This window comes from Peromyscus eremicus, chromosome 6 (assembly GCF_949786415.1).
Source record: "Peromyscus eremicus chromosome 6, PerEre_H2_v1, whole genome shotgun sequence".
Classification (NCBI taxonomy): Eukaryota; Metazoa; Chordata; class Mammalia; order Rodentia; family Cricetidae; genus Peromyscus; species Peromyscus eremicus.
The window spans coordinates 84,074,788-84,100,127 of NC_081421.1; positions in this window are offsets into that span (position 1 = coordinate 84,074,788).

The window sequence follows — 25,340 nt, forward strand, 5'->3', positions numbered from 1 at the left end:
ATTTTACATAATAAATATTTATTGAGGACTCATTTTTGGGTCATTTGGTTAGAGCTGTTTGTTTTCTGGTAAACTATAATCCATTGATGTCGACTTGCAATAATGATACAAGATGAAAAAGTCAAAATAATCTCACAACAGATTACACTGGTAGTATATGAAAGGCCTCAATGCTCAAGCATAAGAGAAGTGTTTAAAGCGACTTCTTGTAGGGAACAACAGAAACAACAACGTTCTAAACTAGGAAAGATAAACAGGGCTGAGGTGAAAGGAAATATTGAAGTCACACTGAATTAAGAAGAGCTGTTTGGAGCTAATGATAGCTCATTTACACACTGCTTTCTAGTGTAGGATCAAGGGCGTCTACTCAGGAGCTTTAAAGAGGACATTGTGGAAGCTGGGCAGTGGTGGTGCACACCTTTAATCCCAGCACTTGGGAGGCAGAGCTAGGCAGATCTCTTTGAGTTCGAGGCCAGCCTGGGCTATAGAGCGAGATCCAGGACAGGTACCAAAACTACACAGAGAGACTCTGCTTTGAAACAAACAAACAAACAAACAAAAGAGGACATTGTGGAAAACAGGGCTTGTTTATCTTCTTTTTGTTTAAGCATACTTTACTTGCATCCAGTCACTTTAATCTGAAGATAATGTGGACAATGGCTCTAGAGAATAATGCACATGACAAAATAGCATGTAGAAAGGCTCAGAGGCCATAGGATTTGTGCTATATTGGGAAAGCATTCATAAGACTGAAGAATGATGCTTATCCTGTACTGGGTTGACTATATTGAGATACATAGAAGCCAGATAATAAAATGTCCAAACAAATTAATAATGGAATAATGTCTATTACAGAAAGTATTTTTGAAGTATTCCAAGAAGTAAACTTTATACTTTTATATCTGAAAAAATGTAACTTTCTTAACATTACTGAAGCTTTTTTTTTTTTATTATATTCATTTGGCCCTCTTTATACTTCTTTCCACCTTAATGGTCTCACTCAACTGTGTAATGAAATCAGTAAAATAAAACAATGCACTATACTGAATATGTGAATATGTGTATTTTATCATTCCCTATGCCCTGAATAATTACTGAAGTTTCTAATCTTTAAAAGACAGCAAGGAAAAACTATATTTCACATCATTATATTTACATTATGTATAGGAATAAATGAATAGATGTGCTTCTATTTTTTTTTTTATTTTGAGAGATAAGGTTTCTCTTTGCAGTTCTGGCTGCTCTGGAACTTGTTCTGTTGACCAGGCTGGCCTCGAACTTAGAAATCCACCTGCCTCTGCCTCCCAATTGCTGAGATTAAAGGCATTCACCACCATTGCCCAGTTTTCTAATTTCCAACTGATAGAATATATCATGTTTAACTAAGTTTGACCTAAACTTCATACACATTTTAAGTTTAGTTGAAAGATTTCTTTGGGAAGCGTGAACTGTGTATATGTAAAAACTAGCCCTCTAAAATTATTTTTGAATTTTTAATTAAAATATAATTACATCCATTCTACATTTTCTTTTCCTCCCTTTAACCATTTCCTCTAAAATTGATGGCCTCTTTTTCTTTTATTATTTTTTTTACTTAAATTTAAGCAATTCTTTCAATTATATTTACTGATTATATATATATATATATCAGTAAATTATATATATATATATATTAGTATATTAGTATAAGATAGATAGATAGATAGATGTAGATAGTGTATGAATGAGAATTATATCCAAAGGCTTATAAGCTTGAATGCTTATCCTTAGTTGATGAACTGTTAGGAAAGATAAGGAATTGTGGCCTTCTCGGAGGAAGTGTATCATTGCAGGTGGGGTTTGAGGTTTCAAAAGCCCACATAGCCCACACAAAGTCCAATTATTCTCTCTCTCTCTCTCTCTCTCTCTCTCTCTCTCTCTCTCTCTCTCTCTCTCTCTCATATGTTTAAAGTTTTATTTTAACCACCATGACTTGAATGTTGTGTGTAGGTTATAGGAACCTCCCAAAAAGACATCCTCTATGCCCATTGCTCATTCTTCTTTACCAATATGTTTATAATGTTGTTGAAATAATGACGACTTATCAGACAAGAGTGAAGTTTTAAGGAGCTAAATGATGGATTTAGTGGAGGAAAGTTGGTATATAAGCCATGGAAATGTCACTTCAAGGAAAAAAATCAAATGGACTAAGAAGGGAAAGTGTTTATATAAATGTTTAGCCAGAAGTGTAGACAGGGAAATTTTTAACTTCCTTACTTAGGTAGTGGTAACTTGATTTTTAAAAAAGTGAACAAGTCTATGAAAACGATAAATTAAAAATTTTGGGCTCAGTAACATGACATGGGCCTCACGTTGGACCAGCCATCGTTAGCCAATCCCACAAATACTACAACACCATTACCCCATCAGATCATGCAGACAAGACAAACTCTAGGTGGAAGGTTTTGTGGCAGGGTTGATGTCCCAGTCCTACCTCTGGGTGCTTTGTTTGATTACAGAAGATGGCCAGTTCAGGCTCTGTATCCCCCATTAAGGAGAGTCTTCACAAGGTTACTCCTATAGATTGCAGGGAGTTTCCACTGTGCTAGGCTTGCACATCTCAGGAGTAGTACAGGGTAAATAGTCTGTAGCAGACACTGTATACAGATCTATTCTTAGAGTGTGTTCCTCATAGGTCATTTATAGGAGTAGACATTAAAAACATTGTTATTTTGAAAAACTCAATTACTTAATATGTATGAGTTTATATCTGGGTTAACATTAGTCATCAATAAGGCTGATAATTGCTGTTATTCCATTTGGATAGTTTTAATCATGAACACTTAAATAGATGAAATTATGAAGAGACATTCTAAAACAGAGTACCGACTTTTTATAATGCTTATATAACCAGTCTGCATGAAGGTGACTCTGGCACTGCAATCTTGTTCATCTAAATTGTAGACAGAAACAAGAAATTTTTGTTTTTATTGAAAAATACTCTGGCTGAATAAAGCACTCTTGGTTTATCTACCTAATATGATCTTATTTCTAATAATTTTCAGTGAAATATAGAACTATATAGATATTTTCTCGCTATAAATCAACAGATATGTGCTGTGAACATTTTAAATGAAGTTTCATTTTTTAGATGTATTTACTTTGTACTGGACCAAGTGAAATAAAAAAAATTGATAAACTGTCAAGAACAAAGACATTTTCCATTGAATATAGAACATAAACTGTAAACCCGGTGTGAGATGTATCACAGCTGGAAATAGTTCTGATTTTGCTGTGGTGAACTTCTGAATATTGGGCCTTTTCCCCCAGTGCTTACAGAAAGACATTTTTTTTGACATTCCTGCCAACTGGCTCAATGACAAAATATGAAGCAATTGTGGAGATAAAGTGAAAATGTAAACTCTTTCCTTACTACTGGGAGAGCACACTGCTTGTACATCTTTTGTGTTTCATATCTTATATCTTGATTTCATTTGAATGATGGAATTTGTCCAAAATAAGTGACTACAGAAGCAACATTTTCTAAGTTTCTCAACTGGAGAAACTTATGGAAAGCTGCTTCTAATCCTGATGGCACACATTGCATCCTTCAGCTCTACCTGAGATAAGAGTGAAATGAGCATGTTGCATCTCCAAAGATGAAGACGGAAGCAAGTGGTCAGTAGAAGGACTCTAAATCCTTAAAATATATTTGTAGAACCAACTGATTAGTCCAAGGACTAGCCACCTCTGTAATTCTTTAACATGAAATAATACATGATTTAAGTTAATAAACTGAATGCTTTAATAATTTACCATTTTAAATCATTGGAAGAAAATGATATGTCATACATTTGTTTGCTCTTACATATGAAATTCTGTTGTTTTTAATGTTTATTTTTCTACTATCCATATTCAAACTAGCACTTCAACAACAATAAAATTAATTATTGATCTTGAGTTCTGTTCAAATGTGTATACTTTCCTTAGAATATGTTTTTTGCAATGGTAAATTAGAGAATAATTGTGAATTGCTTGTCCCAGGGGACTGGGATGTGCCAATTAATTGTTGTTTCTAGTGATGTCGTGTTCAGATGTATCCAAAAGATTTGTTTTACATTTTTAATCTATGTACTATATAACATGTGAGTTATAGCTGGTATTTATAAAAAGTATGATATTCTTACATCTGGGTGAGCAGGTGAAATGATGACTGGCCCCTGACAGCTCTGTTCTCTGCAGCACTGTCTCAGTTGCGTGATACCCACAGTTCTTCAAAAACGGTTTTGATGTCGAGATAAAGAACCTGTTAATACTTTAAAGTTCTAAGCCTAAGATCTACAAAGTTCTTTTCTTCTAACTGTGATATGTGATGGTTTTACTCATGCAGGAATATTCCTACAATATCTACACTAACTACTCTCCTTCAGGCATTTTGGGATGCTAGCATTACAGTGAAAAAATATGAGTTGTCATCTGAAAAACCTAGCCAATATAACACCATTTGGGAAAAGGAGTGATCTGATGACTGAGTAGTTCTTGAATTCATATTCATGGATATTTTATTTCTGTATTCTCAGAACATCTATATTATATCCTTCCCTTAGTTTTGCCTAAAGAAAGGAACAAACCGAATATCACACTTTTTTTTTAAATTTAACTTAATTTTACATATCAGCCATGGATTCCCTTGTTCTCCCCCCTCCCCCCTGCCTTCACCCCAGCCCACTCCCCATTCCCATCTCCTCCAAGGCAAAGACTCCCCTTAGGATTGAGTTCAACTTGGTAGATTCAGTCCAGGCAGGTCCAGTCCCCTCCTCCCAGGCTGAGCCAAGTGTCCCTGTATATGCCCCAGGTTCCAAACAGCCAGCTCATGCACTGAGGACAGGTCCTGGTCCCACTGCCTGGATGCCTCCCAAAGAGATCAAGCTAATCAACTGTCTCACTTATCCAGAGGGCCTGATCCAGTTGGGGGCTCCTCAGCTATTGGTTCATAGTTCATGTGTTTCCATTCGTTTGGCTATTTGCCCCTGTGCTTTTTACAACCCTGGTCTCAACAATTCTCGCTCATACAAACTCTCCTCTTTCTTGCCAATTGGACTCCTGGAGTTCCAAGGGTCGAGGGAACGAGAGCTTAGGGGAGTGGGAGATCCCAGCTGAATCAAGAAAAGAGAGGGAGAACAAGGAATAAGAGACCATGATAAATGAAGAAGACCACATGAGAATAGGAAGAAGCAAAGTGCTAGAGAGGTCCACAGAAATCCACAAAGATACCTCCACAATAGACTACTGGCAATGGTCGAGAGACAGCCTGAACTGACCTACTCTGGTGATAGGATGGCCAAACACCCTAATTGTCGTGCTAGACACCTCATCCAATGACTGAGGGAACCGGATGCAGAGCTCCATGGCCAGGCCCCAGGTGGAGTTCCTGAATATCACATTTATCATAAGAAATGTTACATAGGTCTTCATCCCAATGAAACAACTCTCCCATATCAGAATATAGCAAGAAGAGCTATAAACCACAAAAGGGCTCCCTTTGTAACTTTACTATAATGCCACCCAATTTTTGATTAAGAAACCATTGCGGTACTCAAATGTATTAATGACAAGGATATATCCTGAGATATATGTCACTAGGGGATCTCATTATTGTACAAACATTGTAGAATGTATTAGTCAGACTAATATCTTGTGACATATAGCAATATGAAGGCATTTGGTATATTACAGTATTTTGTTATATTCCTCTCAACACATTGAGGCATCTCATTTTAAACTACCTACCTCATTATTTCACATGGTTTGTTTTCCTTTTTAAAAATCAGGATTTAATATTTTTGACCTTTATTTTATTTTTCTTTATAGTGCTCAGATTCTTGTTCTTTCCGTTGTAGCTATACAGTTATTATATTTGATCCAGTATAAATGGTAAAATAAATCTGCTATTCCCATTGCATCCAGAGATAAGCATTAATTCATAGCATGCAGGGTTAAAAGGGGTCATGAAGTTCCCATACACAGTGAATGATAATAGTGTAGCTCAGTCATCTTGGAATTTACCCTGAATGTGTACAACCAACTCCCAAGGGACTTGAATAATGAACAATCTGTTTGTAGAATTTATTCATTGTTTTTGCTTGTGAAAATAATTACTTAAAATTAATAATACTAGATATTCATCCGCTCAATTCTAATTCAACAGTATGGGTTAAACGTATTGTATCTTAACTCTTACAGAAAATTTAGGCCACATTGATGTAGACAATTCAGGTGCTTCTCATTCCTGTTTCTTTTCTCTCTATAGTTGAATTTTAGCTTTCAAACATATTGAAAGTTGTCCTGGGGACCTATAGAGAAAAAAATTAAGTCAGGGATCTATTCTGGTAATATTGTAACTGTATTGGAGGCAGCATACACTAATCAAAAATACAAAATAACTTATTTTCCTTCTACATATAAATAATCTCTATCTATGAGAAAACCCGCAAAACTTATTGATAATATCATTTAGACATTGTTAAGGGGAAAATGGGAAATAGTTGAATCTTAAATAATTTAATGAATAGTGAAAGTCACAGACAGTGCTTATTCACAAGTGTACAATGGACATATCAAAGTTACAGTGTAAATAATGAATCAATAATGCAGACCAATGAACCTTGATCAAAATTCCCCACATAAACAAATTAAAATATAATAATAATGCTGTGCACACAATTAGCAGAACCATTGTTAAAATAATAGTTGAAAATGTGGTTTATATTTATTAATATTTTCTGGGATGAAAAGTGTATATAGGTGTCTGAAACATATTTAGAACTTTGCAGACAATGTTTTCATTTTTATAACACAGGTGGAAATTTAAAGCCTAAGTAAAGTAATAAACTTTACAGAGCAAGTTAATGACAAATTAAAAAAAATAAATTGAACTTATTAATAAAATATTCTTAGAAATTGACTTATGTTAGACATTGTGTAATTACCACAAGATAAAATAATGAAACATTATGAAAAAGTTCAGACTTTGATTAACAATGTTTTACAAATTAAATTAGTATTTGGAGCAAATGGAAAAACTCTAAAATGCCAGATAAGCTTAAGTTAACCTGAAATAACAAAAAACATTTCCAGGCTGGAATAATATATTTTTCATTGACAGTAGTATGTCTTCTGTGGCATCTTCCAAGATCATGGCACAAAACATCCAGGAAATCTGGGATTCTTTTAAATGAAAGGAATTGAGAAATAATAGGAATAGAGTAAGAAACCTATGTCATAGGCATAGAAAATATTTTCAACAAAGTAGTAGAAGAAACTATTAATAACCTAAAGAAGATAAGGCCTATCAAGTTACAAGAAGCATACAAAACACCAAACACACTGAAAAATAAAAGATGTTCCCCTCTGTGCAAAAGAATCAGAACACTAAACGTACAGAACAAAGAAAGAATATTAAAAACAGTAAGATTAGAAGACCAAGTAACATAGGAACACAGAACTATTAGAATAACACCTAATTTTTCTATTGATACTTTAAAAGCCAGAAAAACTGGAAAGATGTTTGACAGATTCTAAATGACCACAGATGCCAACCCAGACTACTAAAACCAGTAACACCTTCATTCATAATAGATAGAGAAAATTATCAAGTAGGCTTCATCCCAGACATGTAGGGATGGTTCAACATACGTAATTTGATAAATGTAATCCAACATACCAACAGACTGAAAAACAAAAACCACATGATCATCTCATTACATGTAGAAAAAGGTATTTGATAAAATCTAACATCCCATTATGATAGAAGTCCTGGAGAAATTAGGGAATCTCTAGAAGCATATACCCCTCACATAATAAAAGCTATTTATAGCAAGCCTACAGACAATATAAACTTAAATTTAGAGACACTCAAAGCAATTCCACCCAAATCAGGAACAAGCATATCTTGTCAACTCCCTCCATACCTACTCAGTTGAGTGGTTGCTAGAGCAATAACACAACTAATGAAGATCAAGGAAATACAAATTGGAAAGAAAAAAATCCAAGTATCTTTATTTGCAGATGATACGATAGTATGCATAAGCAACCTGGAAAATTCTATCAGGAAACTCCTACAACTGATAAACACTTTTAACTAAATACCTGGATGCAAAATTTACTGACAAAAATCAGTAGCTCTCCTATGTACAAATGACAATCTGAGAAATAAATAAGGGAAACAACACTTTTCCAAATAGCCACAAATAATAGAAAAATATCTAGGGGTAACTCTAACCAAGCATTTGACAGATCTATATGATAAAACTTGAAGAAATTAAAGAAAGAATTTGAAGAAGATCTCAGAAGATTGAAAGCTCTCCAAAGCACACGAATTGGCAGGACTAATGTAGTGAAAATATCCATCCTACTAAAAGCAATCTACAGATTCAATGCAATTATTACCAAAATTCCAACATAATGCTTCACAAATTTTGAAAGGACAATTTATGTACTTAAAAATAAGGCTAGGATACCCCAGGATAAAACAATCTTGAATAATAAAAAAAAAGAAAAAAAACCTCTGGAGGTGTCACTATCCTGATTTCAAAATGTACTACAGAGTAATAGCCATAAAAACAGCATGGTATTGGCACAGAACCAGACACACTGATAAATGGATTCAAGTTGAAGACCTGTGCATAAGCCTTCACACCCATAGATACCTGGTATTTGCTAGAGAAGCCTGAAATACAATGAAAGAAAAATAACATCTTCAACAAATGGTACTGGTCAAACTGGATGGCTGCATGTGGATCACTCCAAATAGCTCCACACTTATCACCCTATTCAAAACTCAACACTAAATGAAACATTCCTCAGCATAAAACCAGATATACTGAACCCAATAGAAGAGGAAATGGGGTACAACTTTGAACTCATCAGGTGGCATAAGAAAAGACTTGTCCATTAGCACAGAAAGTAAGATCAATGTGAAACTGAAGTGTCTGCAAATCCACCATCCTTTGGACAAAGCTGCAACCTAGAGAATGAGAAAATATTTTTAACAATGACATATCTGATAGAGGGCTAGTATCACACACACACACACACACACACACACACACACATGTGTATATATATATATATATATATATATATATATATATATCCAAATATATGTGGATATATATGTGCAACTAAAAAAAACCTAGATATCAAGAAAATAAATAAAGAAATTTAAAAATCAGATATTGTAATTGGAAGTTTTGGTCCCATCAACAACTGCCAAATACCCAGTAGCTGCTTCCCAAATAATTGACTCGGAGGCATAATATTACTTATCAATGCTCATCTGGTAGTTCAGGCTTATTGCTAACTAGTTCTTACACTTAAATTAATCCATAATTCCTATCTTGGTTTAGCCACATGGCTTGGTACCTTTTCTTTCTCAGTACAACATTCTTTCCTCCTGCTTCCTCTGTGTCTAGCTGGTGACTCCTGACTCTACCCTCCTTCTTCCCATCATTTTCAGGTTGGCTTTCCTGCCTAACTTCCTGCTCAGCTACTGATCTGTCAGCTTTTTATAGGCAAATGAGAATAATACATATTCATAGTGTACAAAAAGATTGTTCTACAGGAGGATATAGATTCAAACAGAAAATTCTCAATAAAGGAAACTCAAATGAAAAAAAATCAATTCAAAAATATTTCCAATATCTGTAGTCACCAGGGAAATGCAAATCAAAATTACTTTGAGATCATTTTATACCCACCAGAATGACTAAGATCCAGAAAACAGTTGACAGCTCATGCTTGTAAAACTTTGGAATAAGGAGAACACTCATCAATTGCTGATAGGAAAACAAACTCATACAGCCATTATGCATATCAGTGTGGCAGTTCTTCGTGATGATCAGAGTCAATCTACCTCAAAATTCAGCTATTAAATATATACCCAAAGGATTTTTCACCCTACCACAGAGACATTTGCTCAACCATATTCATTGCTGCTCTATTCATAATAGTCTGAGACTGGAAACAACCTAGTTTTCTCTCAAAATAATGGCTAAAGAAAATTTGATCCATGTGGGAGTCTATGGCAGTCCAGCTCCAACCTTCTCCCACCTACCAAAGGGTTCTTGGGTGGAGGAGAGAGGAATGAGGAAATATTAAATAGAAAAATAGAAAGAGACAATAAAAAAGACAGAGGCACAGGACAACTTTGGGAGGGCCTTGGATCAATACCCAGCTGCACTCTGAGCTTTATTCAAAAAAGCTTTTTATAATGTGCCAAGGGGAGAAGCAAAAGACCTCCCCCTTGCAAGATCAAAACACACTGTACATCCAAGCATAAACCCTTCCAAACATCTGGTAAACATGCATATGCCAAATCATCTCCTTTTGCAGGCCTGCTGGGTAAAGCAAGCTCAGATTCTCTGACCCTGAGTAAAGTCTCACTAGGTAGCATCTGTGGGCCACCACAATTCCCCATCCTTTATATTATAAAGGTCTCAAGTGAGGGTACAGAGCTTAACTCTATGCAGCTCTGAATCAGCTTTCCACCAAGAGCTTGTAAGTAGCTGGAATAATTATAGCATTACTCCTGCTCCTTTAGCTGCTATACTTCCTAGTAAAGGAGTAGAGGATGATAACAATGGAATGACCTTTTCAAACGGGTCTAAGATGACTACAGCAGCCTTAGCTGCACTAAGCCCTTTTTGAAATCAATAAACTTCTAATGCAACCACATCAAATAAATCAATAAACTCCTGATGTAGCTGCATGAAGTCAATCTAAATAAAATTGACAAAAATGGGTGGGGGGAGCCCAAGCTGGACAACTCATTTCACCAAATGAAGCTTCCAGTATCAGGGTTGGGTTATATCTAATGGAGCTGTTGGCAATGAGGAGTTCCATTGGAACCCTAAAACCTAGGCTGTTGCCAAGAATATTAGTTGCTCCTCACAAACAGACAGCAAGGTCCCATTGCTGAAGACAACACCTATACAAATCATTGAATGTGGAGAACTCAAGCTGGTGCCAAGATATAGCCTTTAACCTATGTTTTAGGGTCTTTGATTCCAGAAATTCTCTGTAGCCTACCAAAAGGAAAATGGAAACACCAAGGCAACCACAAAAGCTTTGATGTCAACGATATGTTGCCCGGAAGATAAGCTAGGGCAATGGTTGCACAAAGCGTATGGGAGTAACCAACCAATATCTGATTTGACATAAGGTCCAATCCACAAGAAGGTACCCATGCCAATACCCAATCCAAAAAGAGTTTGGGTGACCAAGAAACTCAGACTAGACTGCTCAATGCCCTAGGTTACCCTAGGGCAACAATTTTTACAACAAATAAAATGACTCCTAGGGACAACCATTGATACTCATAGTTCCTCATAGTTACGTGCCTTACTCAGCCATCATCAAAGAAAATTCTTTCTGTAGAAGATGGGAATAAATTCCAAGACCCACAGCTGACAAACATGCAAAAAATGAGAGATCATTGAACACTCAGCCCTAAGTCGGATGTCTCCATTAAATCCCTTCTCTCAGAACTCAGGAAAGCCTGCATATAAGGCCTAAAGATTGTAAAAGCCAGAGGAGATGAGGAACACCAAGGAAATATGTTTCTCTATAGCAACTTCTCTATAGCAACAGGATGGTGGATGGCTATATGAACTCACAGTGACTGAGACAGCATGAACAAGGCTTGCATGGATTTGCCCCAGAGGCCATCCTAGAGCTGAAAGGAGAGGTGGACACATGATAACACCCCTAATCCAGAAGCAATCTTATTTGATAAGCACTTGCAAATTAAAATGTGGTTTCCTCCAAGGGAGTCTCACCGGGGGGGGGGGGAAACAAACAAACAAAAATAAAAACAAAAACAAAAACTACTCTTAAGTGTAGGCTACATGCTCAGCAGAGATGGACAACAGAAAATGAATTTAAAGAAGTCTTTGGAGGTTCCTTGTGTCATAATGTTGTGTCAAGGATCCACACCTCCTTAAAAAAACATTTTTACCAAATATTTTTCAAATTTATTTATACATTTAAAACAATTTTTTTTCTTCTCTTGTATTTTAACCCTATCAATCCTGCCTATACATATTACGGCTACCAGTTTTTGTTTTATTGGTTTCCCGATGGTGCAAATAAGTTGGTTTCTGCATCTTTATTTATTATTGTGGGTCTTTTCTTTATTTTGGTTTGTTTTTTATATTCCAATGTGTTACCTTTTATTTTGTCTTATTATATATTGTTTTCTTTTCTTTTGTTGTTATTCCCTAGAAGCTTGTTAATTTCCTAATGAGAGATAGAAACTCAGAAAATGGTGGATCCTGATGTGAGGGGAGGTGGTAAGGAACTGGGAGGAATAGAGTAGAGAGAGATAATACCATGATCATGACATATTATGTGAGAAAAAAATCTATTTTCAATAAAAGAGAAAAAAGAAAATTTATTAGTTTTACTTATTTTGGGATGTCAGTATACCAAAATCAAAAATAAAATTATTGTTATAGAACCTATGATTAAAGTACTTAAATTTATTTAAGAATGAGAATCAAAAAAGATACTGTATACTTTTCATTTTTAATTTATATGCATCATTTTTATTTAATTGTAATATTATATTATTTTAAATTTACATCAGTATGCTTCAGAGTGCCCATTGTTATTAGGACATTGTCTATGTTTCCACTTCTAGTTATGAAAGTTCTCAGTTGTGTTCCTCAGCTGTGAGTTGAAAGGATAACACCGTCAAGCATAAAGCCCAAAGTGACCAAATATAATACTCTTTTGTTTAATTAATAAAATTGTCACTGGCAAACTCAAATGAAAATTGCTCTCTTTAAGTGGGTATTGGGATAATTTACAAAGCTAATGAATTTAAGGTGAATTCATGACTTTCATTCCTTAATGGCAGTGCCAGGAAATGGGAAAATGGCCTCACAAGATTAAGGCAAGAACATATATTAAATAACAGGAATACAGACACCAGCCTTCCAGAACTGTTTTCTATTGGTAAAACATTTTAAGTTACCTGAAATTGAAGCTATTAGTAATAGGAGAGAGCCTCCTTCTTAGAAAGTATGATGAGCAGAGACACATAACAGACATTGTCTCAAGAATGATCCCATTAAACTTTTTAATGTGGTAAATCAGGTTCAGAAACACATTCTTTAGACAGCCAGTTGAATTTTCCTGCCAAATGCTACCTAAATCCTGTGAGTTGAGATTAAATAAATTCTTAAATGATGTATACAAATTTTGAAATAATGGCAAAAATCAGACACACAGTTCCAAAAAAAATTATTGGTAAGGGTGAATCAGGCTAGCAAATAAAATTAATGTGGATCACCACATTGCTTTATATAAATCCTATTCTTAATCTTCCAATATATAAATAAAAACAATACTTTAAATAATAATAACACATTAACTTCACAGTTTTGATATGATTCTTTGCTGTTCAATCTTGTAGGAGATCTTAATTTGTACTCTTTTTCAGGGCAGAGTCTGAAGATGCATGGATGCAAGAGTGGCAATGGAGGATTCAGAAGTGGGATAGATACTTAGTTTCATTTTAGGAAAGATGGACAGAGAGAAAGCCTAAGGGAGTCATTCTCAGTAGGACAGGTCCCAGCATAGGATATAAAGAGTCGGCAGGGGAAAGAAGTAAGCCTGGCCATGGTGATTGGGAGAACCTTGCATCCTGACTGACCAGCAGCCAGAGTGCTTCTTTATTTACACAGAATTTAGTTAGCAGGGATCCGTATATGATGTTCCAAAATACAGATCACATCATTTTTGGTTTTGGACATGTGTTTCACTTCCTTTTGATCATCTTTTTTTTTCTCTTTTTTGTGCATTTTTATTATTAAGAGATTTCCTATTCATTTTACATAACAACTACAGATTCCCCTGCCCTCCCTCCTCCGACCTCCCAACCAGCCCCCCAACCCACCCCCCATTCCCATCTCCTCCAAGGCAAGGTCTCCCATCAGGAGTCAGCAGAGCCTGGTATATTCTGTTGAGGCAGGTCAAGGCCTCTTCTCCCTGCACCAAGGCTGCTTAAAATGTCCCACTATAGGTACTAGGCTCCAAGAAGATACCTCATGCACCAGGGATGGGTCCTGAACCCACTGCCTAGGGGCCCCCTAAACAGTTCAAGCTAAACAACTATCTCACCTATCCAGAGGGCCAAGTCTGTTGCCATGGGCGCTTCTCATCTATTGGTCCACAGTTCATGTGTTTCCACTGGTTTGGCTAGCTGTCTCTGTATATTTTCCCATCATGATCTCCATGTCTCTTGTTCATAGAATCCCTCTGCTCTCATCAGTTGGACTCCTGGAGTTCTGCCTGGCACATGTTGTGGATCTCTGAATCTGCTTCCATAAGTCAATGGATGAGGGCTCTATGATGACAATTAGGGTATTCAGCCATCTGATCACCAGAGTAGGCCAGTTCAGGCACCCTACTAACTATTGGCAGTAGTCTAATATCATCCTTATGAATTCCTAGGAACTTCCCTAATACTCTGTTTCTCCCTATTCCCATGATATCTTCATTTATCATGGTATCTCTTTCATTGCTCTTCCACTCTGTGCCTGTTCCAGCTTGAACCTCCTGTTTCCCTATGTTATTATCCCCATCCCTTGCCCTACATTACTCCACCTCACCCCCAGTTTGCTCATGTAGATCTCATCTATTTCTCCTTTGGTGGATGATCCATACATCCTTCTTGGGGTCCTCCCTGATAGTTAGCCTCCCTGAAGCTGTGGTTTGCAGTCTGGTTATCCTTTGCTTTACATCTAGTATCCACTTATGAGTGGGTATATACAATGTTTGTCCTTCTGAGTCTGGGTTACCTCACTCAGGATGGTATTTTCTAGTTCCATTCACTTTCCTGCAAATTTCATGATGTCATTGTTTTTCTCTGCTGAGTAATACTCCGTTGTGTATATGTACCATATTTTCTTTATCCATTCTTCAGTTGAAGGGCATATAGGTTGTTTCCAGGTTCTGGCTATTACAAATAATGCTGCTAGGAACATAGTTGAGCATATATCTTTGTGGTATGATGGAGTATTCCTTGGGTATATTCCCAAGAGTGGTATAGTTGGGTCTTGAGGGAGGTTGATTCCCAATTTTCTAAGAAAGCACCATATTGATTTTCAAAGTGGCTGTACAAGTTTGTACTCCCACCAACAATGGAGGAGTGTTCCCCTTGCTCCCCATCCTCTCCAATATAAGCTGTCTTCAATGTTTTTGATCTTAGCCATTCTGACAGGTATAAAATGGTATCTCAGAGCCGTTTTGATTTGCATTTCCTTGATGATTAGGGATGCTGAGCAATTTCTTAAATGACTTTCAGCCATTTGAGTTTCTTCTGTTGAGAATTCTCTGCTTAACTCCGTAGCCCATTTTTTAATTGGATTGTTAGGTAATTTGATGTCTAGTTTCTTGAGTTCTTTGTATATCTTTTCCAGTTCTGTAGGTAGATGTTTTGTCTTATTGACTTTGTCCTTTGCCCTAAAAAGCTTCTCAGTTTTAAGAGGTCCCATTTATTAATTGTTGCTCTCAGTGTCTGTGCTACTGGTGTTATACTTAGGAAGTGATCTCCTGTGCCAGTGCATTTAAGACTATTTCTTACTTTCTCTTCTATCAGATTCAGTGTACCTGGATTTGTGTTGAGGTCTTTGATCCACTTGGACTCTGAGTTTTGTGCATGGTGACAGATATGGATCTATTTGAAATCTTCTTCTTTTTTAATTTAATTCAACTTTAATTAAAAAAAAATGAGAAAAACACTTGTCAGTAGCAAGGCTTTCTATGTGCAACATATGGAGTTGGATTATATATTTTAAACTGTTGGAAAGGAAATAATCTCAAATTTATAAAAAGTATTTCAAATACAATGCAAAGCAAAACAAAACCATTTTCCCTGAATTATTATTTTTTATTAAGAAGTTTTTTCATTCATTTTACATACCAAAGATTCCACTTATCCCTCCTCTCATCCCACCAGCTTCCCTCTTCCCACCCTCACTGTCCCACACAAGAAGGCAAGAACCTCCAATGGGGAGGCACATCTAGTAGAGGCAAGTCCAAGCTCTTCCCCCTGCCTCAACCTTATTTGCAATCTTCTACATGTTGACATCCAGTTATACCAGCACCATTTGTTGAAGATGCTTTCTTTTTTCCATTGTACAGTTTTGGTTTATTTGTCAAAAATCAGGTGTTCATACATGTGCCGATTAATGTCAGGGTCTTCAATTTGATTCCATTGGTTCATGTGTCGGTTTTTGTGCCAGTACTAAGCTGCTTTTATTACTAAAACTCTATAGTAGAGCTAGAAATCAGGGATTGTGATGCCTCCAGAGGCTACTTTATTGCATAGGATTCTTTTAGCTATCTTGGGTTTTTTGTTTTTCCATATGAAGTTGAATATTGTTCTTTCCAAGTCTGTGAAGAATTTGTTGGAATTTTGATGGAGATTGCATTGAATCTGTAGATTGCTTTTGATACGATTGCCACTTTTACTATGTTAATCCTGCCTATCCATGAGTATGGGAGATCTTTCCATTTTCTGATAACTTCTTCAATTTCTTTCTTCAGAGACTTAAAGTTCTTATTATACACATCCTTCACTTTCTTAGTTAGTTACCCCAAGAAATTTTTATAATATTTGTGGGCTTCAGACTCAGAAGGACAAACATAGTATGTACTCACTCATAAGTGGATACTAAATGGAAGGGAAGGGATGGCCAGACTGCAACCCACAACTCCAGAGAGGCTAGCTAACAGGAAAATACCCTAGGAGGGACACATGGATGATCCTGTGAAAAAGAAGTGGATGAGATATACATGAGTGAACTGGGTTGGGGGGTGGCAAAGGTCGAGGAGTGGGGGAAGAGAACCTAGGGAAATGGGAGGGTCAAGCTGGAACAGGGACAGAGTGGGAGGGCAGGGAGGAAGATACCGTGATAAATGAGGACATCATGGGAATAGGAAGAAGCAGGGTGCTGGGGAAGCTCTCAGCAATCCACAAGTTTGACCCCACCTTGGTCTGCTGGCAGTGTCCAGAGGGTGCCTGGACCGGTCCACTCTGGTGACCAGCCTAGCAAATAACCTAGCTGTCATCATAGAGCCTTTGTCCAGTGACAGATGGAGGCAGATACAGAGATCCACTTCCAGGCACCAGACTGAGCTCTGGGAATCCAATTGATGAGAGACAGGAGAGATACTGCAGGCGAGGGACATCAAGATCATGATGGGAGGACGTGCAGAGATGACTGGCCACACTAGTGGAAGCCCATGAACTGTGGACTGGTGGCTGTGGAGCCCCCATGGGACTGGACTAGGACTTCTGGATATGAAAGATGGTTGTTTGGCTGAAACTGTTTGAGGGGCACCAGGGCAGGGGGATTGGGATCTGTCCCTGGTCTATGGGCAGGCTTCTGGAACCCGGTGCCTGTGGTGTGACACCTTGTGCAGTCTTGGTGCAGTGGGAAGGGGCTTGGACCTGCCTAGGCTCAGTGTGCTGGGCTCTACTGACTCCCCATGGGTGACCTCGATTTAGGGAAATTGGGTTTGCAGGTGGCTTGTGAAAGAGGGTGGTGGGAGGAGGGAGGAGGGGGGGTTTGTGGATAGTATGTGGAGTGAGTTGAAGATAAAAATTTAATAAAAAGAAAAACAAGAACAACAACAAAAAATATTTGTGGGCTATTGTAAAGTGTGATGTTTCTCTGATTTCTTTCTCAACCCTTTTATCATTTGTATATAGGAGGGCTACTGATTTTTTTTTAGTTAATCTTCTGTCCCGCCACATTGCTGAAAGTTTATCAGCTGTAGGAGTTCCCTGGTAAAATTTTTGGGGTCATTTATGTACACTATCATATATATCGTCTGCAAATACTGAAAGTTTGACTTCTTCTTTTCTAATTTCTATCCCTTTCATCTCCTATTGTTGTCTTATTGCTCTAGCTAGAACTTCAAGTAGAATATTGAATAAGTATGGGGAGAGTGGACAGTCTTGTCTTGTTCCTCATTTTAGAGGAATTGCTTTGAGTTTCTCTCCATTTAATTTGATGTTGGCTGTTGGCTTGCTGTAAAATGCCTTTATTATGTTTAGACATGTTCCTTGTATTCCTGAATTCTCTAGGACCTTTATCATGAAGAGGTTTTGGATTTTTTCAAAGGCTTTTTCAGCATCTAATGAGATAAGCATACGATTTTGTTTTTCTTTCAGTTAGTTTATGTGGTGTATTACATTGACAGATTTTTGTATGTTTTTATTTCCAATTATTTTCCCTCAAGTTTTGAGAACATTAATAAACAGAGTTATCATTCTTAGTCATGAACCCTGTAATCCAATTTTTGAGAATCTAGAGGCATGTGACAGCCTGTTTTCAGGCTGGTAGCTTTGGTTGCTTCAAGGTCACTAGACCAAAACAAAATCTTCAAGCCACCCTGGGCATTTTGCCATGTCCCAAGCAGTGTATTATTAACTCTTTGTGGTCAGAGTGCCCAGGAAAATTTCTCAGGCTAAAGTTACTGCAGTTACTATTCAAATTCTGGCATAATACAACCAATGTTTACATTTATATCTTTATAGAATTTGTCTATAATCTAACCCTGCCATTTTATTGTTCCTTGATCCTGTGACATTATAATGGCTCTGCATGAGCTAACTTTTCTAAGAGTGAGAGGTTCTGACATCTCATTTTTTTTGTCATCTTTCCACTCCATACTTTGCTCAACAATATGTCTCTTTGCAGGGCAGAGGTATATGCCACTTAATTGTCTGAGTATACAGTGGGCAAAGGCATGCAATCTGAACTGTGGCCAACTCCTCTAGCCCACCAAATCTTGTTGAGCTTTTAAAGTTTACTTTGTTTTGAATAGCTTATTCCCATGTAAGTACAGAGACAGATGTTTCAAGAATGTCTCATAGCCTCATGAAGAGACCTCTGGCTTCTTTATGTAACAGGAATCTTAAAAGTTCTTATTAAAAAAAAAAAACAAATCTGGAGCCAGGTACTGGGGTGAACATTGAAAGAATGAAGAAATACAACAAGCCACATCCAACATCTCCTTGGCAACTTCTCATCTGATCTTGTTTCTCAGACTGAAAGCTTCTGAGTCTTCATCCGAATGGATCTCAGCTGTACTGCTGCTAAAAGCCTAAAAGCTTAAACAGACTCTAGTTTCTGGTCCTCATGCCTTATATACCTTTCAGCTTCCTGCCTTAACTTCCTGGGGTTAAAGGCATGTGTCACCATGCCTGGCTGTTTCCAGTGTGGCTTTAAACTGACAGAGATCCAAATGGATCTCTGTTTGCTTCTGGAATTCTAGGATTAAAGTGTGTGTACCACCATTTTCTTGCCTTTATGTCTATCTAGTGGCTGTTCTGTTCTCTGATTCCAGATAAGTTTATTAGAGTGAACAATATATTTGGGGACACAATATCACCATATCTTTATGTGTCACAACCTCCAAGATGTAAGGAAGACCTTCAAATAGATAAGGATATCTCCCTAAAAGCAGGGGCATGGTATGTTCAGTACTGTCCTGGGTAAGCTTAGAAGCAGCATTCCTGGGAGAAGGCATAAAAGATTCATAAGAAATTTTCTATCAATCCAATAACCTCAAACTGTACAAATATTAAAAGTGCCCCAAGTATGCAAAATGTGGAGATGAAAACCAAATTGGAATGGCAGCTGTCATGCAGGTCAGCTTTGCTGAATCTTTGTCAAGCAGCTGTGCTGGCTTTATGATTTTTGCCATTCCATCCAGATACGGCTGTTCTAATTGTCCAGAGTTTTGGTTATTTAATAAAGGTCATCATTCCTTGTAAAAATATTAAAATGTATAATTTTTACTTATTAAAATTTAGAATTTTTAATGATTAATTACTTATGGAATTGATGCATGTATTTTAGGAAAAACGAAGAACTCCATTAGCTTTTCAGATGATGTTTAAATCATGTCAATGTAAAAAGTCTTGATTGGTATACTTCCACAGGAGTTCTTAACATTTTGACAACACATGAAGAACAAAATATCTAAAAATAATCTTGACCTATGTTGAAAATCATAAGAATTTTCACAGTTTCATGAGCCATTAAAAAAACCATCAATGACAATAAAAATTCAGTAAGATATATTCTGCAATAAAGCCTCTTACTGCCAACACCTTCCAGAGAAGAATACATTTTTGAAAAGTTCAAGCAGTTCTGGATTTTAAGCCATAAACATGACTATATTCTTTCTGAATTTCTGAGACAATAGCTAAAGTCAAGTAGACATGGCCAATCAAATGCATAAAAACCACTGAAAGTCATTACACAAAGATGACTTCTTGGTTATGTAAGTGTGATCCCTACAAGTGGTTGTGTACTTGTCTAGCGCTGACAAGATTCTCTATCTGATACCTGAAGCCAGAAACAAAAATGTTACAATAAGTTTTAATTTTTGCTGTTGTTGACAATAACTGAACAAGATGTAACCCAGTCTCAGTACTAGCAGCTTCATTTGGTGACTAGATCAACTGGGGCTTTGTTTAGGAAGCATCTGCTACATTAAGTTTCCACACTACCACTCAAATTGTCTTTAATTTAAACTATGTGTCCTCATAGTCCCTCCTTCCTTTCTCTCTTGTCTCCCTTCCCTCTTCAAATTATCCTCCCATTAAAAGCCCTTATTCATCCAAAAATACCTATTGTATCTCCCTTTTCTAGTGAGATATTACTACCTTCCCCAATCCATTACTCTATACCTTACTTTTGTGTTTCTATGGATTATAGCTTGGTTATCACTGAATTAACAGTATATATATATATATATATATATATATATATATATATGCAAATATCTTATATATATGAAAATATATACCGTATTTGTCTTTCTGTACTTGAGTTACCTCACTCAGGATGATTTTTTTCTGATTCCATGCATGTATCTACAATTTCATGATTCCACTTTTAAACAGCTGAGTAATACTTCATTGTATAAATGTACCACATTTTCTTTATCCATTCTTTAGTTGAGGGTTATCTAGGCTATTTCCAGATTCTGGATATTATACATAGAGCAACACATATCTCTGTATTAGAATGAAGTACCTTTAGGTAAATTCCAATAGTGGAATAGGTGGATCTTGAGGTATATTGATTCATTTTTCCAAGGAACTGTCAAACTGATTTCTATAGAGGCACTATAAGTTTGTACACCCACCAGTAATAGATAAGCATTCCCCTTATTTCACTTCTATGAAAACTAGAGACAATAAACTTGCTGGAAGAGAAAGTTTGGAAAATGATTGTACTCCTTTGCACAGGAGAAGACTTTCTGAACAAAACACCTTTAGCACAGACACTAAGATCAACTATTAGTAAATGGAACCTCATGAAACTGAAAGGCTTCTGCATGCCAAAAAACATTGTCATCAGAAAAAAGCATAAACCTACAGAGTAGGAAGAGGTTTATACCAACTACACATCTGAGAAAGGGTGAATTTTCAAAATTTATAAAGAATTCAAAAATGTAACAAGGAAACAATCCAGTAAGAAAAGTGGGTACAGACCTGAAAAGAGAATTTCTAAAACAGGAAACTCAAAAAGCTGAGAAACACCTAAAGGAATGTCCAGCATCACTAGTCACCATGGAAATACAAATCCAAACTACTTTGAGGTTTAATCTTACACCTGTCAGAATGGCTAATATCAAGTGACAGTTTATTCTAGTGAGAAAACATATTTGTATTCTATGTGTTTATAACTAATACAACCACAGTACTATTGTTGAACACTTTAAAACATTTTTACTGCATTTTTATTTTGGAAGGACACATGCTAAGTCACTTGTGTGGAGGTCAAAGGGCCACTTGGTTGGGGGATTGGTTTTCTCCTTCAGCCTGTAGGCCATGAGATCAAATTCAGTTTAGTAGGCTTCCTGGCAAGTGACTCAATATGATGATCCTTTTTACTGGCTCAGGCATATTTTCCATGTGGAATTCTACCTGTAGTTATGATAGACACTTCACTAGAGATTTTACTTCTCTTTTGTATCATTTACATTTATTTAGAGATCTCACCTGCCTTACCAGTTCTATTTTGGTCCTTTTATTGTGTTCTCCTTAGGCCTTTCATCTGTATCTAATGTCTTGATTAATCAGCAGTCAGCTTCCTTTATTTGTATCTGCATATTCCATATCTGCAGATTTAATGGACCTTAAGCAAATAAGTATATGTAGTTTAATCTCCTACAGTCCTTTTTCTCCTCTTCTAAACTGCTAAAATAGGGCACAAAGCCATACATTTCCCAGTAGTCCTTCACATTTTCTCATCAATGGGCAGTGTGGTATCTGTGAGTAAACATCAGTTACGCTGACATGATTTTGGTTTTGTTATTGAATAATTGATAGTAAATTCTTTTATTTCATGAAGAATCTTGAATTTGATAAAGCACTACACAAAACTTTCTGGACTACACACAATCTAGTGAACTTTTGTATAATACAATCTAATAGTGTCTGTCTCCTGGGATTCCTGTCAGTACCAAGAACTCCTTAATATTGAAACTTTTAACAGTTAGATCCATGACATCATCTGCATTGTTTTTACTGTTATTGTTGTTGGTATGTGTGTTTAATTTAAAGACAAATATGTTCCATATTCTATGTAATGAAATAAAAAACGGAAGCATATCAGTTTTTATAATACTACAGACCAAGAACATACTCTTTAAGGTACAATTATTTTTTCATTAAAATAAATTACTTGAAAATTATCTTACTACATAGTTAAAATTTAGTCAATAATTTTAGCATATCTCTGTAAATTGGAAGATTTCGAAAAAAAATGATACAATATATTGGTGTTAGTATCTGTTATTCTATATAATTTGTCAAACGTATAAAATAAAATATTAACATTTATTTATTTATGTATCTATTTGTCTATCTTTTATTTATTTGCAGAAAGGGTCTCACATAGCCCAAATTGTTTCAAACTTGATGTATAGCCAAGAATAACCTGTAGCTTTTTCCTTCCTGATTCCATCTATCTAGTCCTACTATTAAAGGTATGAGACACTAAACCTAAATTGCTTACAGAAACAGAATCCTGAATCTCTACCAACTGAAATACTTTTTCAGCATATAAATATTATGAATCAATGAACAGTTAGTACTTTAGCAAAATCTTACATGATATGTATGTATATACATTCACACATATTTCCCTTTGACTTTATTCCAATCAAATTTTCAGAATTTATTTTATTTTACCATTTTCCATACCATCATTATATTTCATTATTTTGATCCAATTTTGAAAATTAACTATTTAAGTTGAGTTAAGTTATAAATAGAAGTACTAATAGAAAACAAAATTATCTCCTGTGAAGTCTTCCTGTTATCTGATAGAGAACTTAAAATTTGGGTCATATATCTCAATTGTTTATCTTAACCTATAGTTTCTCTTTGATTTATGAATGAAAATATTTGAGGATATGGAGGAAAATATGGATTTCTGTCAGTGTCAAAATATTGCCCCAAATCCAGTATTATCTAAATTAAGGTGAGTATAATATCTGAACAAGGGAAATGAAATGATCAAAGTTTATAAACTAGTTCACAATGTATTTCTCTAAATAAACAGACTGGAAGTGCTCAGAATGGCAATCCATTCACCTATAAGTCATCACTAATAAAACATATCCCATAATCCCTGGTGCCTCTAGCTTTTGCTCTCCACTTGCCCAACACCTTCTCTATATCACAAGACTTGGGCAAACAAATTATTTTCATTTCACTTATTTTCCTTCTTCAAAAATTTCATGTCTAATCAATCCAGATAAACTCTCTCATTACTATTACTGTCTCTCTTAACATGTTAAAAAGAAGAGTCCATTCTCATATCTTGAGGAATAGTTTCACTGGGAATGATTTTGCTTGATAATTGACAAGGAATTTTATGTCTCTTCTTTTAGAAGATGTACATACTTCCAACTTATTTTTTTGTTTGTAAGTTTTGAGAGGATGCTATTGGTAATTCACTAAGAATTGGCAAAAGTCTATTGGTGAAATTATTAAGGACACTCCACGTAGTTAAAAGGAAAGTTTATTAGTGGCATAACTTACAAATGAAGGGATAAGTAGGTCGCAGGGTCTGGGGAAGGTGTATCGCAGTCCAGCGGTGTTCTCTGGAGCTCTGCTCAGTCAACCTTCACCATCCAGGGTCCAGGAACAGAGAGAGCTGGCCCATCTAGTCCCGGGTCTTCAGGGTCCTCCCTTGGCCAGGCCTTGTAGGCGTGACAGTTACCAAAGCCTCAATGGGGGTTGGAACTTCCAGATCAAAGCTGGAATGGCTACCCACTACATCTCCCCCTTTTTGTCTAAATAAGATGGTTCTAACCTAATACAAGACTATATACAAAGGAATGGTTATCAAATATTGTCTAGGAATAATGAGGGATATTTACCTAGATAAGATGGAACTACAACCAATACAAACAATATCAAGCAAGAAACATATACTAAAATACAGAATAGTCTAGAGCATAGGTAAATGGCATGTTAAAAAGATCATTCCAAAAGGTGTCCTATCCTAAAGAACCTGAATCTAATACTTAATATGTTCTATCTAAGATTATATATATATATATATATATATATATATATATATATATATATATATATATATATATATATATATATATATACACACACACTAAGTTGTAACTATAACTGCTAGTCTTCAATCCCATCAAAGACCTGAGAAGGAATATAATGGTACCTGAGAAATGGTAGATGGATGCAAGCAACTTTCAGGAATCTTTTAAGAGTAGACTGAGACAGCTGGCAGTCTGGACAGTCACCTAATGTTTCTCAGCGTTGTTTGTGTATTCAAATTGGCTACAGGCCTAGAGTATCTGACAGACCATTTTCAGTAGCAGGAATTCTGAAAGACCATCTTACCCTGTCTTGGCAGAGTACAGTGGTCGCTTTCCTTGTGTCCCACTTGTCCAGAAAGGATACCATTCATACTGTCAGCAGTCAAGGCAAGGGCAGTTCTTTGTCCAGTAGGCCATTTTGTGCCAAGAAGACAAACTTTCAAATGGAAATGTCTTAGAAGCCCAACATTCTGTCGGGATCAAATTGGTGCTGCCAGGAGCAATTGTATCTCTCACGTCAACAGAATTTTAAGTTATTTAAATGCCAGATTCTCTAGGTCTATGAAGTGTTTGAAGATTACCCGTCCACCTGACCTATGTATCTGTAAATCTGGATAACCTAACTAACATAACTATAGAGATGACAAGCATAGGTAACTATAAATCTATAAGTCTTATCTACT